The sequence below is a fragment of the Equus przewalskii genome, chromosome 19 (genome assembly GCF_037783145.1).
Source record: "Equus przewalskii isolate Varuska chromosome 19, EquPr2, whole genome shotgun sequence".
Classification (NCBI taxonomy): Eukaryota; Metazoa; Chordata; class Mammalia; order Perissodactyla; family Equidae; genus Equus; species Equus przewalskii.
Window position 1 is genome coordinate 30,572,294 of NC_091849.1, and position 27,073 is coordinate 30,599,366.

Genomic DNA, 27,073 nt, shown 5'->3' on the forward strand with positions numbered 1-27,073 from the left:
TATGGCAAGACCAAAATGGGGCAAAGAGAAGAAGCAGAGAACCCAGATGGCTGGCTGGCCATTTCTTCTCAACCAATCCCATGCCCATTCCTGCTACCTTCAAAGAGCCAGGGCTCTGCTCCATACCCTCCCGTGGCCCAGGAAGCTGGGGAAAGGTTGAAAGTGAATCATTAAGCCAAGAGGGGATGTGGGGGTGAGGGTTGGCGGAAGATTTAAGACCAGAAAGGGCCAGGGGCTGAGACCAGCAGCTGGACCGGTTCTCACTGCCCTCATCCTAGGCAAACAGGCCCTTAGCCTCTTCCATTTCCAGCCGTACTCATTTCCTCCCCATCTTCCCAAAATCACCATGTGCCTTCCTTCCCCTCGTTTCTTAACCTCCCATAACCTTTCTTAGCCCCTTGTTTGTTTTCTTCATAACACTCACCACAGCAGGGAATCATTTTATGGATTTGTTTACTTTTTGTTGTTGTCCATCTCTCCCACGGGAATATAATCTCCTTGTGGACACAGGACCACATCCGCCCTCCCCTCGTGATAGCTCTGTGGGATCTCCAGGACTTGGCCTTTCACCTAGTAGGGGCTTAATCAATATTCTTAAACCCATCTCCTCTGAGGTGTCTGTCTGGAAGGCTGTGTCCTCTCGGAGACCCCCACACTTCGACTTCAGAGAGGAGTTTGGGGGATGTTCCCCTGAGGCTCAGGGTGACCTGCCATTAGATCAGGAATAACTGTGCAGGTGACACATGGCAAAGCCCTGGCCCTCACCCTTCATAAGTCCCTGACATAGGAGTGAGTCATGCCTGCTGCCCCACCTGGAGGACTGCTGCATTGCTGACCACGGGCGAGGCAGGGCCACAAAGGTGATGAGAAGGAGGCAGAATGGGAAGGGAAGAAGGAGACAGACATTTGGAAGTGGGGTCTTCTGAGAGAGGGAAGCAGGGGTAGAGGAACAGAGCCAGAGGACTCAGGGAATGAAATCTGAACACTCAGAGCTGCACCCGAGGGTTAGCAGATGTGGAATAACTATTTGTTGACTTGAGATGGGTTTGAGACAGAAAGGAAACATAGGGTAGCAAAAAGAGCATATTATAATCTAGTGGTGTTAGTGGAAACTGGATTTAAATTCCAGCTCAGCTACTTATTAACTATGTGATATTGGGCCAACTCCTTAACTTCTCTGAACATGTTTCCTCAATTGAAAAGTGGACACGTTGGCCATCAGGTTATCATGGGGACTAAGGAGATGACTACATTGCTCCTAAGCACGTAATAGGTGCTTCTGCCGTGGGGGCCATTATTATGACAATGGAAAGAGGGCTACTTTGAAGCAGTTGTAGGTGGCAGTGAGCTAACCCAAGAGTAGGAGACCAGCATGAGCAGATAGCCTCCAAGTGCTAAGATCATCAAGAGATACGATTTCTCTTTCTCTTTTCATCCCCCCTTCCGTCCCTCTCCATCTCAGGCAGGTTTTGTGGCTTTTTCTTTTCTCCGGAGATGCAAAGTCTTCTGCATTCCTAGTTCTTGTTCAGCCAATGCGAGTGATTTTAAACACCCTTCCCCTGACCCCCGTGCACACACATTCTAGCTGGAACAAATCTCGCCGGAGGGGTGGAAATACGGTGGAGCGGTGTGTTCTTGTCAGCAAGTTAATAAATGACTCCCAAAGACTTTCATTTGGGCCTTAGGAGGGTCAAGATCAGGCCTTAGCAGTTTTCCCTGACGCAAAAGGATGGCAAGAGTGCCCAGAGTACCAAGGCAAGGTCACAAAAGAATGTGGTGTCTCCTGCCCTGGGCTGCAGCTCAACCCAGCCCAGCCCGGCCCAGCCCAGCTCAGTCCAACTCAGCCAAACTTCCCCGGAGGCTGCTGGGAGTGGGGACCTAGGAAAAGGACCCAGCATCCCTGCTCTGGTACGAACAGTGGCTTCCCAGGACCCCAGTGTTGTGGCTTCTTCCTCTGGCCTCGGTTTCCTTCCCACCAGATTAAAGCTCCACGAGAGCAGGACTTTATCCATCTTGCTCACTGCTCTATTTCCAGAGCCTAGAACCATGCCTCTCAACCCATACAGGCTGCCTGAAAAGGCTAGACATGTAGGGCTCTTTAAGTCATTAGTGTCACAGAGTTGTTCATGTGGGAAGCAGCCTGCATCTCTCTCTAGATTGCTCCAATGTCAGCAGTGGAGAATGTGTTCGAGGTTTAACTCGAAGCATAATCATGGGTTGGGGGAGAGGGGTAGGTGCAACAACAAATAAAGTATTTCCCCTTTTGTCCCACTTTTTCAGACACCTTGTATTTACCCAATGAGTTGATCTGCAAAGTCAAGGGCTTAGATTAGAAGGCTCTCTGATGTCTCTCCCTCCTCTGTAACCCCATGATTCAGCAGCGTCTCCCATGTGTGGTCAAAAGTTAGACGTGCTTCCCTCCTACTTCCAAAGCGGCTGCCCTTGGCCCTTTTCTTTGAAGGTTGGGAGAGGCCCAGGCCCCACCCGAGAAAGGCCTCCGGGGCTGGGGCGGGTGCTCTGGGCTGGCCTGCCTCTGGCTCCCGCTGCCTAGTGGGGATCGCGTGTTAGGACGGGTTTGACTGGCTGCCAGGGGGTGAGCCTTGCGGCGTTTTTCTGGGAAGGGTAGATGCCCTGTTGTGACTCAGAACCAAGTTAGGGAAAAAACAAGCTCTCTCAATTGCTGGCACTCTCCCACTTGGCCTGGCTTTGAGCATGAGCTCATGAAAGAGGAAGCTGGGCCGGCGGACAGTAGCCCTGCTTTCCCTCAGGTTTCCTCTCCATGGCCTCACAGATTCCCTACAGTGTCTAGGCCTCAGGCTGCCGTCATCCTAACTCTGGGTGGCCCTGGCACTTTTATGACACTCTCCCTTCCCAGACGATTGGTCAGTGGTTTCCCCAGGTTGGAAATCCCACCCAGCGCAGAAGGGGATTGCTCACAAGGGGAGGCTGAAAATATCATTGTGTCCCTTGGCTCTGGTGATCTTCTCCACCATGGACCCTGACCACTTGGGTTTGCTCCTAGAAGCATTGCATCTTGGAAACAGACCCAGTGGTGCCAACACTGGGAGCCTGAATTAAGAGGTTGCTTAGGAGCTTGAACTGCTTTTCCAGTTCAAGAAAGAAACAGGTGGTCACAACTAACTGGGCATCTGAGCTACCCTTAGGGCTGCTGTGTCCTAGTTGAGACCTACTTACCTAACACTTTTGGTATTCAGAACAGTCCACTACCAGAAAGGCACATTCTGTTTCAACAAAAATGATGACAAGGATGGGCCATGAAGAACCTTCCTAATTCTTTTCCCTCCAGTCCATCTTCTGTGTCTTCCCCAGAGCTTTCTGGTTAAAAGATGGACCTGACCAAGTCAGTGCCTATGTTAGTAACTTCAGTGCCTCCAGACTCTCTAGAGGGGCCTACACTGGCCTCCCATCCTGAATCCAGGCAACTTCACAGGCTCTCTCTCAACGCCCCCATTGCTTTCCCTGTGTCCTCACATAGGGCCTGTGTCTAATTCTGTGCTTTTTCTCACACATGCCAAACTCTTACCCATTGGACCCTTCACACATTCTGTTTCCTCTCCATCCTCCTGGGAAGACACCACCCCTGACTCCCCCATGCAGAATTAATCCATCTACTTTGTACAGCAACCTCTTGAAAGCATAAAACACAGTATATTATAGTATTTGCCTATTGATCTTTCTGACTGCCTGGAAATGCACAAGACATTGTGATGCAGCCATTTTGGTGTTTTGACAAGGCCAAAAAAGTTATTAAATTGTCAGTATTTAAAGAAAATCAGGGGGCCTGCCTGGTGGCCTAGCAGTTAATTTCCCACCCTCCGCTTTGGCGGCCCAGGGTTTGCTTGTTCGGATCCTGGGGGTGGACCTGTGCACTGCTTATCAAGCCACACTGTGGCAGGCATCCCACATATAAAATAGAGGAAGATGGGCATGAATGTTAGCTCAGGGCCAATCTTCCTAAGGAAAAAAATAAAAAAGGACAATGCTTCCTAAAGAAAATCACTAAGAAATGTATAAACCAGATATTCTCAACCCATCCCTGGGGGTTGTGCTCATCCTATCTCTAACTCCCACCCTTTCACATAGAATTTGTAGTGCTTGGTGAGATTACATTTTTTTTTAAAGCCAGGTGTATTGAAGTATAGCTTATGTAGAGTAAAGTCCATCCTTTTTAGGAGTACAGCTTGATGAGTTTTGACAAACTCATATAGTTGTGTAAATACCGCCACCATTGTGATGTAGAATACTTTCATTGCCCCAGAAAGTTCCTCATGCCCCTTTGTAGTCAATGCCCTCTCTCCACCCCAGCCTCTTGCAACCACTGATCTGAGTTCTGTTCCTGTAGTTTTGCCTGTTCTAGAATGTCATATAAATAAAACTATAGTAGGCACTCATTTGTGTCTGGATTCCTTTGCTCAGTATAATATTTCTGTGATTCATCCACATTCTTGCATGAATCAGTAGTTCTTTCCTTTTGATTTCTGAATAGTATTCCATTGTATAAATATACTACAGGTAGCTTATTCATTCACCATGGATGGACACTTGTGTTTTGGGCTGTTATGAATAAAGCTCCTATGAACATTTATGTCCAACATTTTTTGTGGACATGTGTTCTTATTTCTCTTGAGTTAATATCTAAGAGTTGTATAAGTAGGTATATATTTTACTTTATAAGAAATTGTCCTGCTGTTTTCCAAAGTGATTTACCATTTTACACTCTGACGGGACTATTTTAAGGAGGTTGCATTAAAACGTCCATGTTGTAAATTCCTGCTCCAAGTCTGCCAAGTCAGAATGCTTTCCTCGTCAGAGAATGGGTTCTTACTCAGGTTACCTCAGGGGACAGGGATGGGCTGGAATGTAGCCATCTCTGTGGCCAGCAGTCTGTCCCCAAATAACTGGCGTGTCCTCAGGATGCCACAGCAGTTGAAGGGCCCAGCGGCAGCTCCAGGAGCACACCCTGCCTCCCCAGCCAGACCACCTGGTGGCTCAGCACCTCTGTCTGCTGCTCTCCCACTGTTTCCGCTGCATGGCTCTGCACACGTCCTCTGGCGGGGTGTAAAGTAACGCAAGCCCACACTACCTGGACACATACAGTGCCTTGTAGGCCCTGTTCTGAGTGCTATACAGGAATCAATTCATTAAGCCTTCATGAAACTCTACTATTATTATCTAGATCCTCATTTGACAGATGCGGAAGATGAGAGGTTTGATGAGGCAGCTCACATTCCTGAGATTGCAGAACCATAAAATAGTGGGAGTTAGATTGGAACCCTCGTGTACCTCATTCCAGTACTCCAGCAGTGTGGCGTAGTGGTCAGAGAGTGGATGCCAGAGCCAGTCCACTTGGGTTCAATCCCATGTTCCAATTCATCTCATTTTCACGGTAAGCCTCTGAGAAGAGGACCATTATAACATTCATTTTACAAGTGGGGAGACAACACAGAGGCTTTACACGGCAGGGGCTTAGCATCTGGGAAGTTTGGCTCCAGAGACAGAGCAACCGACCTCTCTGTTTTCCCGCCTCTCAACAATCCTCGTTAACGCTATTATTCTGCTCACTGCCCTAGCTCTTTGTCTCTTTAGGGTTTCACACTGCTCTGACGTTGGCATCCTTGCTTGCATTTGCATCACTTTCAAACTCTGAATGGGCTATGCACACACTTCCCAGGATAGAATAGCTTTCTTGGGCAGCCCTATTGGGCATGCTCACCTCTGGCCATGTCGTTGGCCTCTTGCCAGCCCTTGGGAACTGCCTTTAGCTCACACAAGGATCCTAATCCAGCAAGTGAAGTTGGAGCTAAGGTCTTCTACAGAGTGACCCAGACCTAAGAAATCTCCAGCTACTTTTCTCAAGAGGATGTGGTGTAGCCAGAAGAACTTAAGGTCTTGAGGTCATCTAAACAGATCATTTGTTTCCCCCCCAAAATTATGAGCTCTTTCAGATGAAAGACTAGTCATTGAACCCACTGTCAGGGCTTAGTATTGCGCATGACAAATATTAGGTACTCAGATTTTGGTTAAATGATGAATGAATGAATGAATCAAGAGACAGAGATTCTCTAAATTTAACTCTGTGCTGTCCTATATGATAGCATGTGGCCTTTTAAATTTTAATAAAACAAAATTTAAAATTCCATTCCTCATTGGCATCAGCCACATTTCAAGTGCACGATAACCACATGTGGCTAACGGTTACCATTTTGGACAGTGCAGATATGGTACACTTCCATCATCTCAGAAAGTTCTATTGGACAGCACTGGGCTGGATGATGGATGGGGTGAGAGAAGGAGAGGCATTGGGAAACGTTTATTGTAGTCTGATGGCTTTAATTTGCTTTCAACACTAACAGTCACGATCAGTGCTCTTTCATTGGCTTATGTCACATACTGCCTGATCAGAGGTTTAGAAACCACTTCTTCAGAAATCTACTATTGGAAAAAGGAAACATTTCTGATTATATTCGTGACCAAAAAATTCTACGAAAAAGAAGACAGGAGGTTGAAGGGGAAACTAAAGCCACCGAGTTCCTCCTGTCATAAGCCACAGGAAACTGACCAATCCAGGGTGCTTTGCAACCATTATCTCATCCAGTCCTCACAGCAGCCCTGTAGGACACAGGAGGGCAGTGAAGATAAGTGCCTGAAGGTCATAGTCTTATGAATGGTGGAGGCTAGCTCCCACACTCAAAACCTCAGGAGACTGACTGTCAAACGTCTTCCAACTAAGAGCAGTGGAAGGCAGAAAGATGGATAAAATATGGGCCTCAAGAAGTTTATAACCTAGTGAAGGGAAAATAAGAGACAAACCATAGTAACTGTAAAACTATACCTGTACATATATATACACACACACGCACATATATATACATATAGGAATTTTGTGAGCCAATTGAGATAACACTGGTAGCTTGAAGTTGACCTTGATGGGATTATTTACATCTTGAGAATTAGAAGTGCTACAAATCAGGACTCCCCTGGGCCCAGGCAGATGTTAAACATAAACTGCGTCCATTCCTTTCTTTCCTTCACAAGACGTGAGCAGAACCATGAAGGATTGTGTGTCAGTCAGGATTAGATTCAGCTGTGAATCAAATCTAATACACATAATCACATAATAGCTAACATTTGTTTGGTACATTAGAGCTTAACAAGTACTTTTCCTCGTATCAAGACCCAACAAATCTCTGTGGTGGATGTTAGATGAATGGAATGTTGAGACAGAAAGCAAGCATTCTAGCAATCCAGAGCGGGGTGAGATCACTGTGGGATGGGTGATAGGGGAAAGTTTTGGTTGAGGCACAGAACTAGCAGGAATGCCAGGCAGTCACACAAACCCGAATACAACTCCTGGCTTCACTGCTAGAAACCTGGCAAACTCTCCATCGCTCATGGTTTTTAATGAGATAATTGTAAATTTGTTTTGCTTTCTGGATGATAAAATGCTGACTAAGAGTACTTAGTGGTCCTCCACCCAAATGATCAACGAATTAAAAAAAAACCTCCCTGCATTTTATAGTGATTCTAGAAACACAGAGTAACTTAGATACTCTAGATGTAAAATCGTTTGCGTTGCCTTTATAATAACCCTGTGCTGAACATCCAATGGTATAGCTCAGACAGCTTACTTAACACTCAGGGTTATACAACCTCAGCTCTACCCATAATTCCTGCAGCACAGAATGCATACTAATCCAGCCCTGAATTCTGACTGGGCTTGCCTAGGTTCTTCCTACGTAACTGTAGCCACTTCCCCACCAGTAGTGATTTAGAAATGAAAGCTCTGTGCGCTTTGCCTCAACTTCCTTTAATTTTTCTAAAGCTTCTACCCTTCTTCCTTAGCATTTGGATTTCTTGCGTTTCAAGCCACAGAAACTAATTGTGGCTCATTTAAACACAAAAGTTGAGTATTGAGAGGAAATTGGATAGCTCGCAAAATCAGAGGAAGGCTAGAAAGCCAGGCTCAGGAAACATAAGAGCCAGTGGGCATTCGGTAGTAGGAGTCAAGTCTTGTCCTTGCTACCTGCTGAAATGAATGAGCAACAGCTAGTTTTTTCCATTCCTCCCATTCATATTCATCATTCAAAGCCAGCAGAAAGAGTCTGGTTAGTCTGGTTTAGGTAGGGGCTAGGGGAAGAAAGGACACCTTAGCTGACAGCTCATTAGGACAGCATACAGGTAATTCCCCAAAGAAACCCATGGCTGCTGTCAGAGGAGGAAGAGTGGATGGTCAAACCTGAGAAAATATCCACTATACCCCATTTTCTCTTCCTAAGCTCCATTTCCTACTTGTTCTAATTATCCCTAATAGAAATGACCAACGTATCTTCCGCGGTTGTGGAAAAAATATATAAAAATAAATCCACCCGTATTGGGATTTTCCCCAATTGTTGGGGAAGCTTGGCTTTACTCCTCAGCATGGAGTAAAAGAATTAAAGAAGACAACGTGTGCAAAATGCCTACTGCAGTGCCTGGCATGTAGCAAGGTTCGTTAAATGTCATTGCCGTTCCAGCCCTTCCCCGTGACGTGCTGGAGCCAGCTCATACCAGCTCAGTAGCTCACGAGAGCTAATCATATTTTCAAGAATTTTGTGAGCCAATTGACCTAACATTGGCACCTTGAAGTTGACCTTTATGGGATTATTTACAGCATGGAAACTGGAAATGCTGCAAATCAGGACTTCCCTGCCCAGGCAGTTGTTAAACGTAAACTACTGCCTCCACTCCATTCTTCCCTTCTCAAGATGTGAGCAGAACCATGGAGGATCGTGTGTCAGGATTAGATTCAGCAGTGAGTTACCCCCCACCCCCCAAAAAATAGAACAGCTGTTTACTAGTAAAAATTCTTTCTTTCTTCCTTCTTTCCTTCTTTCCTTCTATCCTTGTTTCTTTCTTTCTCTTTCTCTCTCTCTCTCTCTCTTTCTTTCTTTCTTTCTTTCTTTCTTTTTTGAGGAAGACTGGCCCTGAGCTAACATCCGTGCCCATCTTCCTCCACTTTTTTACATGTGGGACGCCTGCCACAGCATGGCTTGACAAGCGGTATGTAGGTCTGCACTGGCGAACCCCAGGCCGCTGAAGTGGAACGTGTGAACTTAACCACTGCACCACCAGGCTGGCCCGAAGTTTGTTTTTTAGATCAAGGTGGAGAGTTCAGGGCTTGGCTAGTAGCTCTACTTTGTTGCCTCACCATCCTCAAAACATGGCTTTTACTTCATGATCTAAGATGGCTGCTCAAGCTTCACGTTCCAGCCAGCGGGAAAGACAAGGACAAAGAAACACACACCCCTCCTATTAAGGCCATTGACAGAAGTAACACACATTTCTACTTATATGAAGTAGGTTGAAGTGAAGTCACTTAGCCATATCTAGATGCAAAGGTGGCTTGGACATGTGTTATTTACCCCAGGCAGCTGTGTGCCCAGCTGGAAACTGAGAAGAAGGAGCAAGTGGATATCGGGAGACAGCTGTCAGTCCCTCCCACTAATGCGCAGGAGTTAGGAAAGTGGAGAGAGGGGAAAGTGGTGCTGGTGTGATGGCATGAATGTGGTTTGTGAAACTCTGAAGGAGTTGGCTGGAATATAAAATTAAAATACTGAAAAGCAAGGTTAAATAAACAAGGTGGAAGCCAGATTGCAGTGAGGGTCCAGGAAAGCACACAAAAGAATCTTTCTCTAGTACCGTTAGAAACAGAAGACATTGCCCTTTTGAGTAGGTGAGCTGGGTCCAGCCCAGAGGCCAAGTGGTTCAAGTTCCATGTGCTCCCCTTCAGCGGCCTGGGTTCGCAGGTTCGGATCCTGGGCACGGATCCACTTACCAGCCACTCTGAGGAGGTGTCCCACATACAAAAAACTAGAGGAAGACTGGCACAGGTGTTAGCTCAGGGCAAATCTTCCTTAGCTTAAAAAAAAAAAATGAGTAAGTGAGCTCTATAATCAGAGGCATTTAAGAAATTTAAATGTGGCACTTACGTGCTTGACACGTTGGAGGGAGGAAAAACAGGAAGCAGCAGGGAGGTCAGAAAGAATTTCACAATACAGGTGTGAGGTGATTACGTGGGGGCAATGGGAATGAGGAGGAAGAAATAAATCTGAGAGGCGTTTGCTAGAAAATGTGTTTGCTTTGATGGTTGGCCTGATAGGGAGTTTCAGGCTGGGGTGGTGGAGAGACAGGAGTCACAGAGACAGGGAGCAAGCCTGTCTGGTAGGTATTTTAGATTGGGTCACCTAGAAGCACAGTCTGGCACAGGACTTTTGTGATCTTTGTCCAAGGGATTGATTCGGGGAGAAGGGATTGATTCGGGGAGGAGAAGGAGAGTGAGGGAAACAGGATGGCAAAGGGGAAGAAGCTAAGCAAGGGTGTGAGCTGAACAGCTGTGCAAGCCCGCAGGGAGGCTGTCCACACAAATTGCACCAGAGTTGGTTCTACCTTGAGGCAAGAGCACTGGTGTCTTGTAGCCCTTCATCAGGCAGTCACTGGCCAAGGTCTATCCAAAGTGTGTATAGGGAGGGATGGCTTGGCTCCCATTTGGTCCAGGGCAATTCTCTAGAAAAGAGGACAGCTGTGTGTGGTTATTGGACAACATGCCTGGCAACTGGGAGTTGAGTTGGCCAGCTGGTAAAGAGGAGCTGGATGAGGCCCAGGCAGCATCTATTATAGTGCGTCCATTTTGAGTGTGTTGGATTTGAAGTGGCGAGGAAATAAGGTATTGACACATGACTAGTGGGAAAGTGGAGATACAAGATAGGAGTTCATGTGGAAGAAGAGCTGAGCTATGTAGACATTAGAGTGGGAGACTCTGGCCACACAGGTGACAGCTTCAACAAGAAGCTCTTTGAGGGCCGTGGATGGAAAGAGGGGAGCAAGCCTTTGGAGAGTAAGTTGGATACCCCTTAGTGGCAAGGTGGGTGGAAGAGGAGCAACTAATGAATAAAGCAATGCAGAGACCAGTAGAGAAGCGTGTTTGTGTGGTAATTGACCTTACATTTTGACTGGAAGTCAAGGGAAGAAAAAGTTGAAGGGGAATAAGTATGGAGAAAAGGTTGAAGTTTATTTTTCATCAGTTGGGAGGTGGTTGATGGCCTTTCAGGGAGCAATGTCACGATAGGACAGGGTTAGAAACCACATGGCGAGGGTCAGTAATGCTTTCCACATTTAATGCCATTCCGTTCTGACTAATTCTCAAGTCCTTTCGGGCACTTCTGCTTCAATTTATATGCTGCTCATTCTTGCTTGTCCTGAAGTTACTCTATATTCTGGTTATCTAATGTTGCCTAAGAAATTACCCCAAGACTTAGGGGAATGAGACCCCCTTTGTTATGTTCCTGGGTTCTGTGGGTCAGGAATTTGGACGGAGCAAAGTGGGGATGGCTTGTCTCTGCTCCACGATGTCTGGGGTCACACCTGGAAGGCTCGAAAGCTGGGAACTGGAATTGTTTGCATGATCCTTCACTCCCATGTCTGGCAGTGGATGCTGGCTATTGGCTGGGGGCCTCAGTTCCTCTCCTTGGGGTCTAGATTGGACCCTCTTGCATGATGGCTGGGTAACTGAGAGAGAACCAGGCATGAACTATATTCTTTTTATGACCTCACCTTTTGATGATCTACACTGTTTTCCTCATACCCCATTGGTCACAGCAGTCACAGCCCCACTCAGATTCAAGGGGAGGGAACATAACTCCACCCTGGAGTCTGTCACGTGACAAGAAGAGCATGGGGTGGGGTGGGGGGCTGCTATCTTTGGAAATACAATCTTCCATAATCTGACAAAGCTCTCCATTTGCTTCTTGTGAGTGGCCCCGTTTATTCAACTATCCTCAATAATAACAGCCACTGGAGGAACTTCCTGAGGGCAGGAGTCTGGCCTGTTACTCATATCTTTAGATCCTAAGCATTTGCACAGTAAAAGGCCCCCAATAGATACCTGTGGAAGGAAGAACTCTTTTTAAAGCCTATCATCTCTTTTTCACATGCACTGCATTGTTTGATCCAAAACCAGCCATCAGGACCACTTGCAGCTGAAGAAATTGAGGCTTAGAGGGCTCCGTGGGCTACCCCAGGTGACTCAGCGAGCAGGAGCTCAGCTGTGACATGAACCCAGGTCTTCTGCGTTGATGCTACTTTTATTAAGAACTTGATGCCTCCAAACAGCAAATAAAATTCCTAGGGGCTTCAGGGCCCCTGCCTCCTTCATCCTCATAGCAGCACAGGGCCAACTACGGGGCCATGGACAGAGATCCCTCAGCTGCTTACTGACCGGTCCTGCATTTGATACACCAATTTAACATGATGATTTAATATGATTTTGCATCTCTTTTCTCGTGGGAGCAGTCAAGGGCTAGGACACGGACCCTCATGCCACATGCAGCTTCAGGCTGGGTAGAAGGCCAGGATGAAGTTGTTTCTCCTCTCTCTGTGCTGGCAATGAGCAGGCAGCACCCACGTCAGAAGCGTGAGGTGAGTGGGAGATGCCAAGGAGAGCACAGGTGGGGCAATCAGACGGTGATCTGAGCTAACTGAATAGGAAGGCCACATAAGGAAAGCCTAGAAGGGAAGGATCTGAGGCAGTTCCTGTAGGTCCAGCTCAGAGGGGAGAGGGGAGTGGGGAGCCAATTTCCACCGCCTCCCCAACTCACAGCCCAGCCCCGAAAATGCTTCGCCGCCTCAGGGGGAAATTCTGGGGAAGAAATGCAGTGTAGGTGGCAGGGGTGCTTATCGAGATCAGGAGTAGGTGGGAGCAGATCTTAGAACTTACATTAGGCCTCAATCTTCCAAATCCTGCCTGTGCCCTGTCGCCGCCCCCACAAACCGATCTTTGACTTTATCTCTGTAGAAATGTCCACGGGCCAGCCGTTTCTTTCACAGAGATTGCAGATCAGGAAGGACCTTTGGAAACCACAGTTTCCACTTCCGCCATAGGGGCAGAAGGGATGGGGCAGCCTAACCCCTTGAGCCTGGGAAGTAACAAAGAGGACCGAAGCTAGGTCTGTGTGGTAGGACTACCGCCCTTCACAGGTCCCCGCTTTCCCTCACCAATCCTGCGGGGACATCTTTGGGGTCTTTTTGTTTCTGGTTTCTCGCCATCCTGCTCCCCTCTGCTAAAACGTATATTCCCCCTGCTCAGGCCCTCTGAAAGCAGCTCACTCTGACTTCTCCCATCACCTCCAACTCCTCCGCCTCACCTTCATGAACCTTGGTGGACTAGCTTCAACTGTATCATTTGTGACTCACTCTTGCTACTTTGTTCCGGCCTCACCAATGTGCTTAGTGCTCTCCCCCACGTAGGAATTACTCACTGTTTATGTCACAGATCCCTCTGGAATGTGCCCCCTCCTCTGTGACACCCATTCTCCCCACATCCTTTATTATTTTGTTTAACAAGTTCCCCCTCCCCCCCTCTGATGATTAAAGTAGTATGTGTTTGTTGTGGAAAATCTGTAAAATGCAAAATACATGCGAAAGAAAATTAAAAGTACCCATGATTCCACAACCCAAATATAGCTAACGTTACCATTCTGGTGGATTTCCTTCTAGTAGTCTCACCAGAACGCCTTCCTGCTTTGGGCCTTCATGTGGCTTCTTATTCCTTCTACCTGAAAGTCTCTTCTCTTCCTCCTCTCTTTGTCTCTTGCCTCCCTCATTCTGTGAGTAAATCAACTCATCGTTATTACCGTAGAGGTCATTCTCCCAGAGAAACCTTTCATCTACCCCGAGTTAGGTCTCATTCTTACACACTCACAGGCCTAGCACTTTCCCTTGTAGCACTTACCACATCTAGAAATAAACTGTCATTTGCGTCTTTGTGTGTTTAATGTCTGTCTCAGCTACTTGACTTGGCATAAGGTCAGTGAGTGGCTTTCTTGTTTATTCTGATGACCCTAGCACCCACCACAGTGCCCTGTATACAGAAGACACTTAAGACTTTGCATCAAGACGCCTTCCTAGAATAACCACGTGTCTATCCTCTCAGCGCTTTAATCAACTTAACAAACACAATGAATCAATGACCATATGCCTGCCGTGGTTCCAGATACAGGATACCTGGTTCTTGCCCTCAAGGACTCCTCAGTCTTTTGAGGGAGATAGACTAGTAAATGGAGTATTCCAATATGTCCTTAAGCATATGGTGATCAGGAATGTTAAGTAAGGCATAGAGGAAGAGACCCTAGACTAACCCTGGGGGAAGTGACACCATTGTTTTAATTCGTCCTTGCTAATGCATTTACTTTGTAGAATCGTAGAATAACAGAATTGAATGGGACCAAGAGATCAACAGGCCCCCTCTCTTCCTGTAAGATGAGGAAACTAGAGTAGAGAAGGGCAGTAAGGTGACTCGGCCAAAGTCATTGGGTTGTTTATTGGTGGCAGATCTGGGATTAGAACCCGGATCTTGAGACTCCCAGCCCAGTGTCCTTTCCACTGTACCTTAAGGGCCTTTGGAGTCCCCTAAACCCCCGACTCCTCCTCCTGTTCTGTTAATCCTCAAGTCCTGTTGATTTTCCCTTGTAAAGGTCTCTCCAGTCTATCTTCTTTTCCTCACCGCCAGGTCACCACGCTCCAAGCCTCCATCATCTCCAGTCTAAATGCCGTCACTCACCTCCTACCTTGCCTCTATGCTTCTAGTCTTGCCCTGCTCAGACCCTTCTCCACTTTGCAGCCAGAGTGAGCCTTCACAGACCTAAGAGTGAGCGTGTCTATCCCTGGCTTAAAGCCCCCCGTGGCTTCCCACCAAGCTTCTAGGAATATGTTCAAAATTCTGTTTTTTATTTTATTTTATTTATGTTTTTTTTTTCCTTTTTCTCCCCAAAGCCCCCCCGGTACATAGTTGTATATTCTTCGTTGTGGGTCCTTCTAGTTGTGGCATGTGGGATGCTGCCTCAGCGTGGCTGGATGAGCAGCGCCATGTCCACGCCCAGGATTCGAACCAACGAAACACTGGACCACCTGCAGCGGAGCACACGAACTTAACCACTCGGCCACAGGGCCAGCCCCTCAAAATTCTTTATATGATACATTAACATCTTTGGGCTATCATAATAAAATACCATGGACTGGGTGGCTTAAATAACGGAAATTTATTTCTTACACTTCTGGAGGCTGGAAGTCCAAGGTCAAGGTGCCAGCAAGGTAGGTTTAATTCTGAGGTCTCTTCTCTTGGCTTGTAGGTGGCCGCCAACCCCCTGCCCCCCTGGTGCTCATATGGCCTTTTCTCTGTGCTCATACAGTGAGAGAGAGCTCTCTTGTGTCTTCTATCAGGACACAAATCCCATTGAATTAGGGCCCCACCCTTAGGACCTCATTTAACCTTAATTACCTCCTAAAGACCCTACCTCCAAATATAGTCACACTGGAGTTTAGGGTTTCAACATTAAAAGGGGACACACTTGAGGGAACACATTTCAGACCATAGCGTGTGGTCTACCAGGTCTTTCTCCATCTAGTCCACCTTACCAGCCTCTTCCAAGCCACACTCTCCTTCCTGCCTCCATGCTTCTACATCTTGAATTTCTCTTGGTTTCTTCAATTTGTCCAGATCTCTTGCAACTCTGATTTCTCCATCACCTTCTCTTCTTCCTCTGCCTGCCTCACTCCTATTTAGTCTTTGTGCGTGTGTGTGTGTGTGAGGAAGATTAACCCTGAGCTAACATCCATTGCCAATCTTCCTCTTTTTTTTTTTTTTTTTTGCTTGAGGAAGATTAGCTCTAAGCTAACCTCTGTGCCAATCTTCCTCTATTTTGTATGTGGGACTCCTCCACAGCACGGCTGATGAGTGGAGTAGGTCCACACCTGGGACTGAACCTGCGAACCTAGGCAACCAAAGCGGAGTGAATAGAACTTTACTCAGCCACAGGGCCAGCCCCTATTTAGTCTTTGTAAGGGAAAGTATCTCTAGCCTTGGAGAAAGTGGATATTGTTTCGCCCCCTTTTGCCTAGAGTCCACCACAACATCACAGGACACGTCTTGGACCTCTTTGAGAACCATCTGCTCTTTTGAGAACTGAGACCCAAAGACCACCAATCACAAAGTAGAGCATACAACCCCCTTCAGGAGCCAGAGACCGGAACTCAATTCCTGCTTTATTGGTGAGCTTCTTCCTTTTGGACCCGTATCTAGGCCTTTCAATTCCTGCTTAGGGAGACCCACTGAACTCACTTCTTGAGGGACATGGCTCTCCCTCGCCTGTTAAGCAATAAACCCAGCTTCCCCACCGCTGTCAGCTTTGATGTCTCTGTTTTTTTGGTTTGTTACTTTCAAGTCTCAGTTTAAAGGTCAGTGTCCAAGGGAGGCCTCCCCTGATACCCTACCCTGTGTTTAGTTCTCGGGCTCTACATTCCTACGGCAGCAGCCTGCACTCCCCCTTTTGTAAGAGTCATCACTTCATTCCCGTATGTTTTATGTCTGACCTTCTGAGCTCCGTAGGGCAGGACTCATCTCTGTCTTGTGGATTGTGGTATCCCCAGGCAAGTACAGTGTCTGGTACCTAGGAAGCCATCAGTAAGTATTAACTTTTATTAGTAGATGCTCCATAAATAACCACTGGTCTGAGTTGTCCTCAGGTGGTTTCTCAGATAGTACACGCACTTTGTGTCTAAATTGGTTGAAATTTCTTTAAGACGAGGATCCTCTGTGTTCCTTTCTTTAAATCTCTCACACTATGCCCATTGTGGGCTTCTTCATCCAAGCAACATTTCATAAATGATTATTAATTGGTCTCCCCACAACCACTTTCCAAACGGGCATCATATTTGAAGAAATGATCAAATTTAAAAGAATATGTTGTGTAGCAGGACAATTTATTATGACTTTATCGTAAGAACAATCTATTGAGAATTAAATAGGAATGAAGGCTTCCTTCTCCTCTCCCTCCTCTGCGGAGCCAGGACTTTGTTTCCTTGAAGTTGTGGGTTTCCTGACCCTTGAGGGGTTTGGCTTTTTTTGTGTGTTTAGAAGGAAAGAGAAGAATGAGGCCAGATGGGGCTCTAAAGGGGCTGCATGTCTGGTCTGAGAGGGGAAGGTGGAGGGGCAGTGGCCTACCTCTTAGCTGATGCCTGGACCTCTGGGGAGTGAGGGAAAAGAGAGGGGACGCCATTTCTCCAGGGCACGCGGAGACCTGGGCCTGTTCCAAAGCGGCCTCTCAGGTGGGACTGGCTGCCAGAGTCCACGAGAACCGGGCTGGGGTGCTCTGGATGCAGCATTTTCAGAGCCTCAGCAAATGCCCCCCAGCGCCCAGGCATGGCCAGATCAAGACGGTAAAGAAGCACTGAAAATATTACAGTGCCCCCAAAGTAATTAAAAGTAAAGGAACTCTATGAAACCAAAACCAGCTTTAAGGATGTACTACGGATTTGTGATTTTTCTTCAGAGCATGACTACTTTGATGCTCTCCTTCTTTCTCTCCATCTTCTTCTCCTCTCCCACCTCCTCCTCTACCTTCTCCTCAAATACCAATTATTTCCAAAGTTGCTTTTTTTCTCTCTCCTGGCTTTGCTGATGCCATGCTCACGTGATTAGGAACTGCCCGGGTCAGCTGAGTGGCCTGACCTCTGATGGACTCCACAGCCTTGAGCAAGAGCAAGGCAGTGCTGACCACTGTGGTCAGAGGAGCAGACTCTCCTCTGTTTCCTCAAAGCTGCGTGAACCTACAGTTCCTTATATGACCCAAGGGGGAACGTCTGGAAACTGCCAGACACTAGAACTCCAGTTAGGGATGGTCAGGGCTGAAGCCAGATCTGATATGAGTGAGTCCATAAGAAATAGGACATTGCTTGTGCCCCAAGAGCTGCGGATCAATTCATTCATACCTGTTCCATATTCATAGACATACATACTTACATACACATAAATGCTTTTAGGTAGATAGAAAAGGAACTGGTAACAATTATGGCTTCTGGGAAGTAGGTCTACCTTTTTTTTTTTTTTTTTACTGTTTTGAGTTTTAAAAAAAACCATTGAGGGGCTGGCCCCGTGGCCGAGTGGTTAAGTTCGCGCGCTCCGCTGCAGGCGGCCCAGTGTTTCGTTGGTTCGAATCCTGGGCGCAGACATGGCACTGCTCATCAAACCACGCTGAGGCAGCGTCCCGCATGCCACAACTAGAAGGACCCACAACGAAGAACATACAACTATGTACTGGGGGGCTTTGCGGAGAAAAAGGAAAAAATAAAATCTTTGGAAAAAAACCCAAAAAACCATTGAACAGATGTTGTTTTGGCAATAAAAATGTACTTTGACAATTAAAATGACAGCATCAATAAATCATCAGATTGCTGATATCTTCATATTGCAAACTACGGGACAGCTGGAGACTCTGCTTTCCAGGAGGGGTGAGCTTGTGATCCAGACCTGGGATCTGAAAGGGGGGCCAGTGATGACTTCCAGCTGTGGTGTGTCCAGTCGGCAGCTGGAGAGGAGGCCAAATAGAGACTAGCCTGTGATGTGTGCCAGGATGAATCAGGGCTGGAGCTGGAACATTCCTTCACTCTGTCAATGAACACCCGCCTCATACCTGAATCCAGGCACTGAAGATATAGTCGTGAACAAAGCAGACTAGGTTCCTTGGCCTCCAGACTAGGAGTCTAAAGGAGGAGATGTGTGGGTCATGTGAGCCTAGCAGGAGAACAAGGAGGGGGAGTGTGAAGTGTAGAGGGCCCAGGAGAACCCAGAGCTCCGGGATGGGGTCAAGGGGAGGGAGTCGGGGTGCCTTTTTCAGGGCATCTAATTTTTTGACTCCTATTCTTGAACTCTCCTCTGTTCTGTTTCAGGGGCTAGAGGGTTTCCTTTTAATTGAAAAGTATGTTTTTAATTAAAAAATACAGTAAAATTGACTTTTTTTCACTGTACAGTTCTATGAATTTTGACACATGTAAAAATTCATGTAATTGCCACCACAATCAAGATAACAGTTCTACTGTCCCAACAGAACTCCCTCATGCTATCCTTTTGTGGTCACATCCTCCTACCCACCTCCCACCAACCCCTGCTATTCTGATCTATGCTCTGTCACTATAGTTTTGTCTTTTCAAAAATGTCACATAAATGCAATCATATAACATGTAACCTTTTGAGACCTGATTTTTTTCACCCAGGATAATGCCTTTAAAATTCATCCAGGTTGTTGCATCTATTGATAATTTGTTTCTTTTTGTTTCTGGCTAGTATTCCATAGTGTGGATAAACCAAGTTATGCATTTACCCATTTTAACCCAGTTTTTGGTAATTACAAATGAAGCTCTCATGAACATTTAGCATATAGGTTTATGTATGAATGTGACTTAATTTCTCTCAGATAAATACCTAGGGGATTGTTTAGTTATATGGTAAGTGTACTAACTTTATAAGAAATTGCCAAACCGTGTTCTAGAGTGTGATTTTGCATTCATTCTACGGGTAACGTACAAGAGTTCCTGTTTCTCTGCATTCTCACCAACACTTGCCAAAATTTTTTATTTTAGCTCTTCTAATAGATCTGTAGTAGTAATTCATTGTGGTTTTAATTTGCATTTTCCTAATGGTCAATAATGATGTGCTTATTTGCCTTCCTTATATCCTCTTTGGTGAAGTATCTATTCAAGGTTTTTGCCCATTTTCAAATTGGGTTGTCTGTTTTCTTGCTATTGAATTTTGAGAGTTCTTTATATATTCTGGATACACATCCTTTGTTGGATATGTGATTGGCAAATATTTTCTTCCACTTTGTACCTTGTCTTTTCATTCTCTTAACAGGATCTTTGGCACAGTAAATATTTTTTATTGTGATGAAGAATATTTCTTTTGTATTATTCATTTTTATTGAGATAGAGCTGATATACGGAAAAGTGTACAAATCTTAAGTGTGAAGCTCGATGAATTTTTACGTTTGTATTCACTCATTTAACCAACATCAGCCCAGAAGGTCCCCTTGAGCCCCTATCTGGTCAATATGCTGCACCCCCTTCCCTATCCGCTCTGCAATAACTGCTGGTCTGACTTCCATCACCAAAGATTTGTTTTGCCTGGAAGATTTCTAATGACTGTGCTCTAAGTTTTGTAACCTACTCGTTTTTGTCTTGGAAATTGGAAGTCTCCAAAAACCCCACCTTGGAGAGAGATTCCAATGCCCCTCACCAGATGTGATGCAAAGGTTGGTGAACAAAGCTGGATTTCTTATCACTTTGCTTCCGGTGTGCCAGCAAACCATGCTTCATATCAGGGTCCAAAAACTTGGTAGAAATGGCAGAAAAGGTCTAGGCAACCTTAAAATCCAGTGATGTGGGAGAGGCACCATCCCAGGAATCAAAAGGCCTGGGTTCAGCTCCCTCTCTGACATTTACTGCATGACCTTGAACAAACTCTATAACCTTTTTGAGTCTCAGCCACCTCGTCTGTAAAGTGTGAACAGTAATATCCACTGTGGTTATCAGGCCTGTTCACCACTATTTGAGTTTCTCTCTCTCCTTCCAGGTACCTAGGAAGATTGTACTTTGCCACCCTATTTAACTCTTGCCAGTTAACCCAGGCATGGGTGACTTACTTTGGCCAATTAAAATGTGTCCCTGCTACATGGAAGTTTTAAAAACTAGTATGTGCTTTTCCACATTCTCTCCTCCTTCTACTATAGCAACTGGTAGTGTTCTAGATAGTGGCTGCTCTGTCAACCTGGGTCCTGGAGTGAGGACAACGATGGCCCAGAGCAGAGCCTCAGCCGATCCGCCATTGATACATAGCAGGAGCAATAGATAAATCTCAGTTGCATAGAGCCATTGAGATTTTGGGGTTGTTAGTTACAGAAGCAGAACCTAGCTGCTTGGATGATATGTCATTTTATAGATATTACCAAGACTGTATGAGATAAAATGTATGGAACTTCTAGGTACATAATAAAGGTGATTTCCTTCCTTTCAAAATCTCCTTCTTTCTTTCTAAGGAGTCATAAATCCAGGAAAACTCTTACCAGCACAGAAATCTTGATAAGAGGCAAGAGAACAGACAGATAACCACTCAACCACAAAAGAAAGAGGAAGAGAAAAGGATACAAAGCAACAAAAGATACAGAAATATGACAGAGCAAGGAAGAGAAACAAAGTGATAAGGAAGGAGAGACAAAGTATAAAAACGGGGAGGAAAGAGGTACAGAGAATGCTGACAGAGATGATTCTAAGAAAAATTCCTGGGGCCAGCCTGGTGGTGCAGCTGTTAAGTTTGCACGCTCAGCTTCGGCAGCCCGGGGTTCGCCGGTTCAGATCCCAGGTGCAGACATGGCACCACTTGGCAAGCCAAGCTGTGGTAGGCGTCCCACATATAAAGTGGAGGAAGATGGGCATGGATGTTAGCTCCGGGCCAGTCTTCCTCAGCAAAAAGAGGAGGATTGGCAGCAGATGTTAGCTCAGGGCTAATCTTCCCCCCACAAAAAAAAAAAAAAAAGGAAAAAAAGAAAAATGCCTGCTTGAGATCAACGGAAGCTGTATCTGTCTGAGATGTTCACCCCAGCCCCAGGCAAGCAACATCATCTGTTATGACAGCTGAACAAACAAGCTTGGGCTTTATTCATCCCTGGTCATCCATTCATCAGTCTTTCCACCCAATGTTTACTGAGCACTTACTGTGCGCCTGGCAAGACCCAGTGCTGGTCTCTGCCTTCAGGGATCCCCCAGTCTGGTGTGAAACGGTTACATGGAGAGTTAGGATACAATTTGGCCTGTGCAATGCTGGAGGTGCCCACAAGGAATATAGGAGGAGAAGGGGAACCAAGCCCTGCTTGGGAGATTGAGAAAGGGCTTTCTGGAAGACACGAGTCTAAGAGTCTTGAAGGATAATTAGGAGTTAGCAAAGGCAGGGTGGGTGAGCGCATGCTGGGCAGAGGGGCAACGGGAGCCAGGTGGTGGAGATGAGAAGTTGCAGGAAGTTTGAGGTTGCTGGAGCCTCACAGAGAGACGGTGAGCATCGAGCATCGGGAGATGAGGCTGGAGAAGGACTCAAGGGCCTGTCACAAAGGCTTGATGCCTTTCAATAGATGGCCTAGGGCAGATTTGGTCAGTTAAGCAGAGAAGTGACACGATCAGATTTTAGCTGAATTGTTCTGCCTGCTGTGTGGACAGTGGATTGGGGCAGAATCTCTTTTTGTGAGATCTCTTGGGATTGGGCTGCATGTCCAGCCCAGGGCCTGCAAGTGCACAACTTGGTTTTGGAATAATCATTCCAGCCAAGGCTAATGAGAGCTACCCTGAGCTGGGCACTGTTCTATTTGATCTGTGTGGAGTAACTACTTCACCCTCCTGACAACCCTGTGAGGAGGGTATTCTTGTCATCCGCATTTGACAGAGAGGTGGTTGAGCACAGAGAGGTGAAGTTATGCGTCCCAGCCGCAGAGCTAGTAAGCAGCACACCACATTCCAGTACAGGCTACATGGCTCCTGGATCAGCCTGTAACTGGTCTCCATCAGGCCTCCTCCTTGGGGTCTGCTTTCTCAGAAGGGCTCTCTCAGAGGCAGAACTTCACACTGGCATCCTGCTTCAAGTTTATGAAATCTTTCACATGGATGACTTCACTCCAGCCTTGCAACAATAGCTTCCGTGAGGAAGATATTATTACTCATAGCTAAGAAAACCAACTGTAGGAAATCAAATGATTTGTCAAAGGTCAGAAGTTAGGTGGCAGAGCTCTGTCTCAGACTTGCGTCTTCTGACCCAGAGTCCAGTGTCAGGTCCCACGTTCACTTGTCAGTCGACGCTGCAGCCAGCCTCATGCTCAACACGTTGTGTGGTTCAAAAGCCAGGGCACTTTCCACTCCTGCTCAGCTGCCTCCTGTCTAGGAAAAGGCTTTTCTGAATTGAGAGAAAGAGTCACAGAGAACTGTGTCGTTGGCATCGATTTCCTGTGCTTGGGCAATGGCTTCCGCCATCTGGACCAGGTGACGTCAGCCATCTGGATTTCCGCCAGCGTTCTCCCGCCCAGGAAACAGACTTCCGGCTGGGCGCCCAGCCATCTCTGGCCTCCTGGGAGCAGACCTCTCAATTTGCAAAGTGAGAGATTGAAAATCAGATCTCAGGGAAGGTCTCGCTCTAGGGAAGGAGGTAAAACTGAGGAAGAGGAGGTCAGCGGACAATAGCTAGGGATGAGCGGGGAGCCCCTGTGTCTGCGGTCTGGGGTCCTTTCTGGGGCAAGAGGGGAGGATCCAGCGATCACACTGGGAGGTTTAACATTTTGTGACTAACAGACTTAAGTAAATTGAGAGGGGAGAGGGGAAAAGGTAAGCAAAGCTGAGGAAATCTGGAAAAAATTACACATAAAGATACAAACATAGAAGGTCAACATAGGCCAAGAATAGAATGTTGATCCCAACCCTCGTGCTGTTCTCTGTGGACGCTAAGTCTTGAACAAATCGGAAACAGGAATATGAGCAGCCCTCGTTTCTTCACTCTTTTAAGCTATAAAAATACACTACTTGCAAAAAAATCTAAGCCACAGATAAATGAATCAAAGTGGAAAGTTAAAGTGCCCCTCTCCCCTCCTCATCCCATCTCCAACCCTACTCCCCAGGCCTGGTTCATAAATGCTACCTCTCATTTTAATCATTCCTTCGGCCTATATGCATCTCATTTAATTCTCACAATGACCCTGTGGGGTAAGAACTACTATTATGCCTTTATTTATTTATTTTTAATTGCGGTAAAATATACATACCATAAGATTTACCATTTTGGGCAGCCCCTCTGGCTGTTGAAGGTGAGTAGGCCATCATGGCATTCTGGTCTACCTGACCCACCAGCAGAAGGTGTTACAGCTTTCTAAGAGTGTGCCATGCCACTTCAAGTCTTGGTGTATCCACAGGGACAAATACTGGTCCTTTGCTTACGTGATGAGAACCTGGTTTGAAGAACATAAGAATGAAAGGGATTTGGTAAAGGCTACCCAACCGCTGAAGGAGCCAGAGGAAGAGTTCTGGCGATCAGCATCCATGGCCGTGTGTCTTCCGTGACTCTCCTGAGGGCACCTCTTCAGAGGGAGATGAGTGTTCCAAGGCTCTGCACGGTGCTTAGATGACTGGCATCCTTCTGAGAGGACCATGTATCCTGATTTCTTTGCTGAGAGAGCAGTGGAAGTAACTATGGAGTGAGAGACAGCTCTGGGGGGACAACTGCCTGGTGGTCCTCATACTGAAGCTTTGCCCCTGCCTGAAATGAAGGTGATTTGCCCCACTGTGGTGGCATATTGTGACCAGGCCCCAGGAGGGGCCCCTGTAGAGAAAGAGAGAGGAAGACCCTTCACCATTCATGCTTGCAAGGAAGTAAGTTACAGAAATACGTATACTTGTTGTATTAAAAATAACTAGGAAAAATTTTACCATTTTAACCATTTTTAAGTGTACAATTCAGTGGCATTAAGAACACTCACAGGGGCTGGCCCCGTGGCTAAGTGGTTAAGTTCGCGCACTCTGCTGCAGGTGGCCCAGTGTTTCGTTGGTTCGAATCCTGGGCGCGGACATGGCACTGCTCATCAAACCACGCTGAGGCAGCATCCCATATGCCAAAACTAGAAGGACCCACAGTGAAGAATATACAACTATGTACGGGGGGGCTTTGGGGAGAAAAAGGAAAAAAATAAAATCTTTTAAAAAAAAAAAAGAACACTCACATTGGGGGCCAACCCCGTGCCCTAGTGGTTAAGGTCGTGTGCTCTGCTTTGGCGGCCCAGGGGTTCGCCGGTTTGGATCCTGGGCATGGACATGGCACCACTCATCCAGCCATGCTGAGGCGGCTTCCCACATGCCACAACTAGAAGGACCCACAACTAAAAATAGACAACTATGTACCAGAGGGCTTTGGGGGGAAAAAAGGAAAAATAAAATCTTTAAAAAGAAAAAAAAAAGAAGAAGAAATTCACATTGTTGTGCAACCATCACCACCATCCATCTCCAGAGCTTTTTTTATCTTCCCCAACTGAAATTCTGTAGCCAGTGAACAGTATCTTTCCATTCCCTCTTCCCTTCGGCCCCTGGCAAGCACCATTCTACTTTCTGCCTTTATGAATTTAACTACGCCGAGTATCCCATGTAGGTGGAATCATACAATATTTGTCATTTTGTGACTAGCTTTTATTTCACTTAGCATAGTGTCTTTGAGGTTCATTCACATTGTAGCATGTGTCAGAATTTTCTTCCTTTTTAAGGCTGAATAGTATTCCATTGTATGTATATACCATGTTGTTTATCCATTCATCCACTGATGGACACTCAGGTTGCTTCTCCCTTTTGTCTATTGTGAATAATGCTGCTATGAAGGTGGATGTGCATGTATCTGTTCAAGTTATGCCTTTATTTTAAATAATAGCAGTATTGAGATATAATTCACATACCATACAATTCTCCCTTTTAAAGTGTAAAATTGAATGGTTTTTAGTATACTCATGGAATTGTGCAACCAACACCACAATCAATTTTAGAGCATTTTTATCACCTCGGAAGGAAACCCCATACCCATTAACAGTCACTCCCAATTTCCCCTCAGATCCATCCCCTATTCAGTCTTAGGCAACCAGTATCTATAGATTGGTCTATTCCGGATGTTTCATATAAATGAAATCACACAATACGTGGCATTTTGTGTCTGGCTTCGTGGCATAGTGTTTTCAAGATCCATCTACATTGTAGCATGCATCAATACTTCATCACTTTTTATTGCCAAATACTATTCCATTGTGTGGATATATATACCACGTTTTCTTTATCCATTCATCAATTGGTGGATATTTGCATTGTTTCTATGTTTTGGCTATTATGAATAAGGCTGGTGTGAACATTCACGTAGGACAATGTGTGTGGGTATGTTTTCATTTCTCTTGTGTGCATAAGGAGGAGTGGAATTTCCAGGTCATATGATAACTGTTCAACCTTTTGAGGAACTGCCAGGCTGTTTTCAAAAGTGACTGCCCCATTTGACATTTCTGCAGCAGTGTATAAGAGTTCCAGTTTCTCCAAGCTTTCTTTTTGATTCTAACCACTTTAGTGGGTATGAAGTGGTATCTCATTGTGGTTTAGATTTATATTTCCCTGATGGCTAATGATGTTGAATATCTTCTTATGTGCTTATTGGCCATTTGAATATCTTTGGAGAAATGTTTATTCAGATCCTTTACCCGTTTTTAAATTGGGTTATTTGTCTTTTGATTCCTGAGTTGTAAGAGTTCTCTATATATTCTAGATACTACAAGCCCCTTAACAGATATGTGATTTACAAATATTTTATCCCATTCTGTGGGTCAGCTTTTCATTTTCTGGTTGGTGTTCTTTGAAACACAACAGTTTTAAATTTTTATGAAGTCCAATTTATCTATTTTTTGTTGTTGTTACTTGTGTATTTGGTGACGTATCCAAGAAATCATTACCTATTCCTTGGTCACAAAGATTTATGCCTGTGTTTTCTTTCAAGAGTTTAATAGTTTTAGCTCTTACCTTTAGGTTGTTGATCCATTTTGAGTTAATTTTTGTATATGGTGTGAGGTAGGGATCCAACTCCATTCTTTTGCATGTGGATATCCAGTTGTCCCAGCATTCATAGGCGTTTTTACAGATGAATAGATTGTAAGCTCCATGAGAAAAAGGACTGTGCCTGGTTTTGCTCACCATTGTTTCTTTAGGATTTACTTAGCCCCATGCCTGACACATTCAGGATGCTTAATAAATATAGGCAGAGTGAATGAATATATAAGTGACTGAGACTCAGAGAGGTTAAATAACTTGTGTAGGTCAGACAGCTGGAAAGAGGACAGACATGGTTCAAACCCAAGGCTTTTCATTCATCTTTCTTTTTTTTCTTCTTCTTCTTCTCCCCAAAGACCCCCAGTACGTAGTTGTATATTCTAGCTGTGGGTCCTTCTGGTTGTGGCATGTGGGATGCTGCCTCAATATGACCTGATGAGTGGTGCCATGTCCACACCCAGGATCTGAACCCATGAAACCCTGGGCTGCCAAAGCAGAGCTGCAAGCTTAACCACTCGGCCACGGGGCCAGACCTCATTCATTTCTAATTAAGAGTTTTTATGCTCTGAAATGTTCTCAGGTTACCAAAAGAAAGCAGATTTCC

The 27,073-nt window shown here is 45.8% G+C and overlaps 1 long non-coding RNA gene and 1 pseudogene across 3 annotated transcripts in view; both read left to right on the forward strand.

The window, feature by feature from the left end:
- LOC139077467 (uncharacterized) overlaps positions 1-27,073 on the forward strand; it is a 70,329-nt gene that overhangs the window by 3,868 nt on the left and 39,388 nt on the right. The window lies entirely within an intron of this gene.
- LOC139077465 (NADH dehydrogenase [ubiquinone] 1 beta subcomplex subunit 9 pseudogene) lies at positions 23,851-24,235 on the forward strand (annotated as a pseudogene).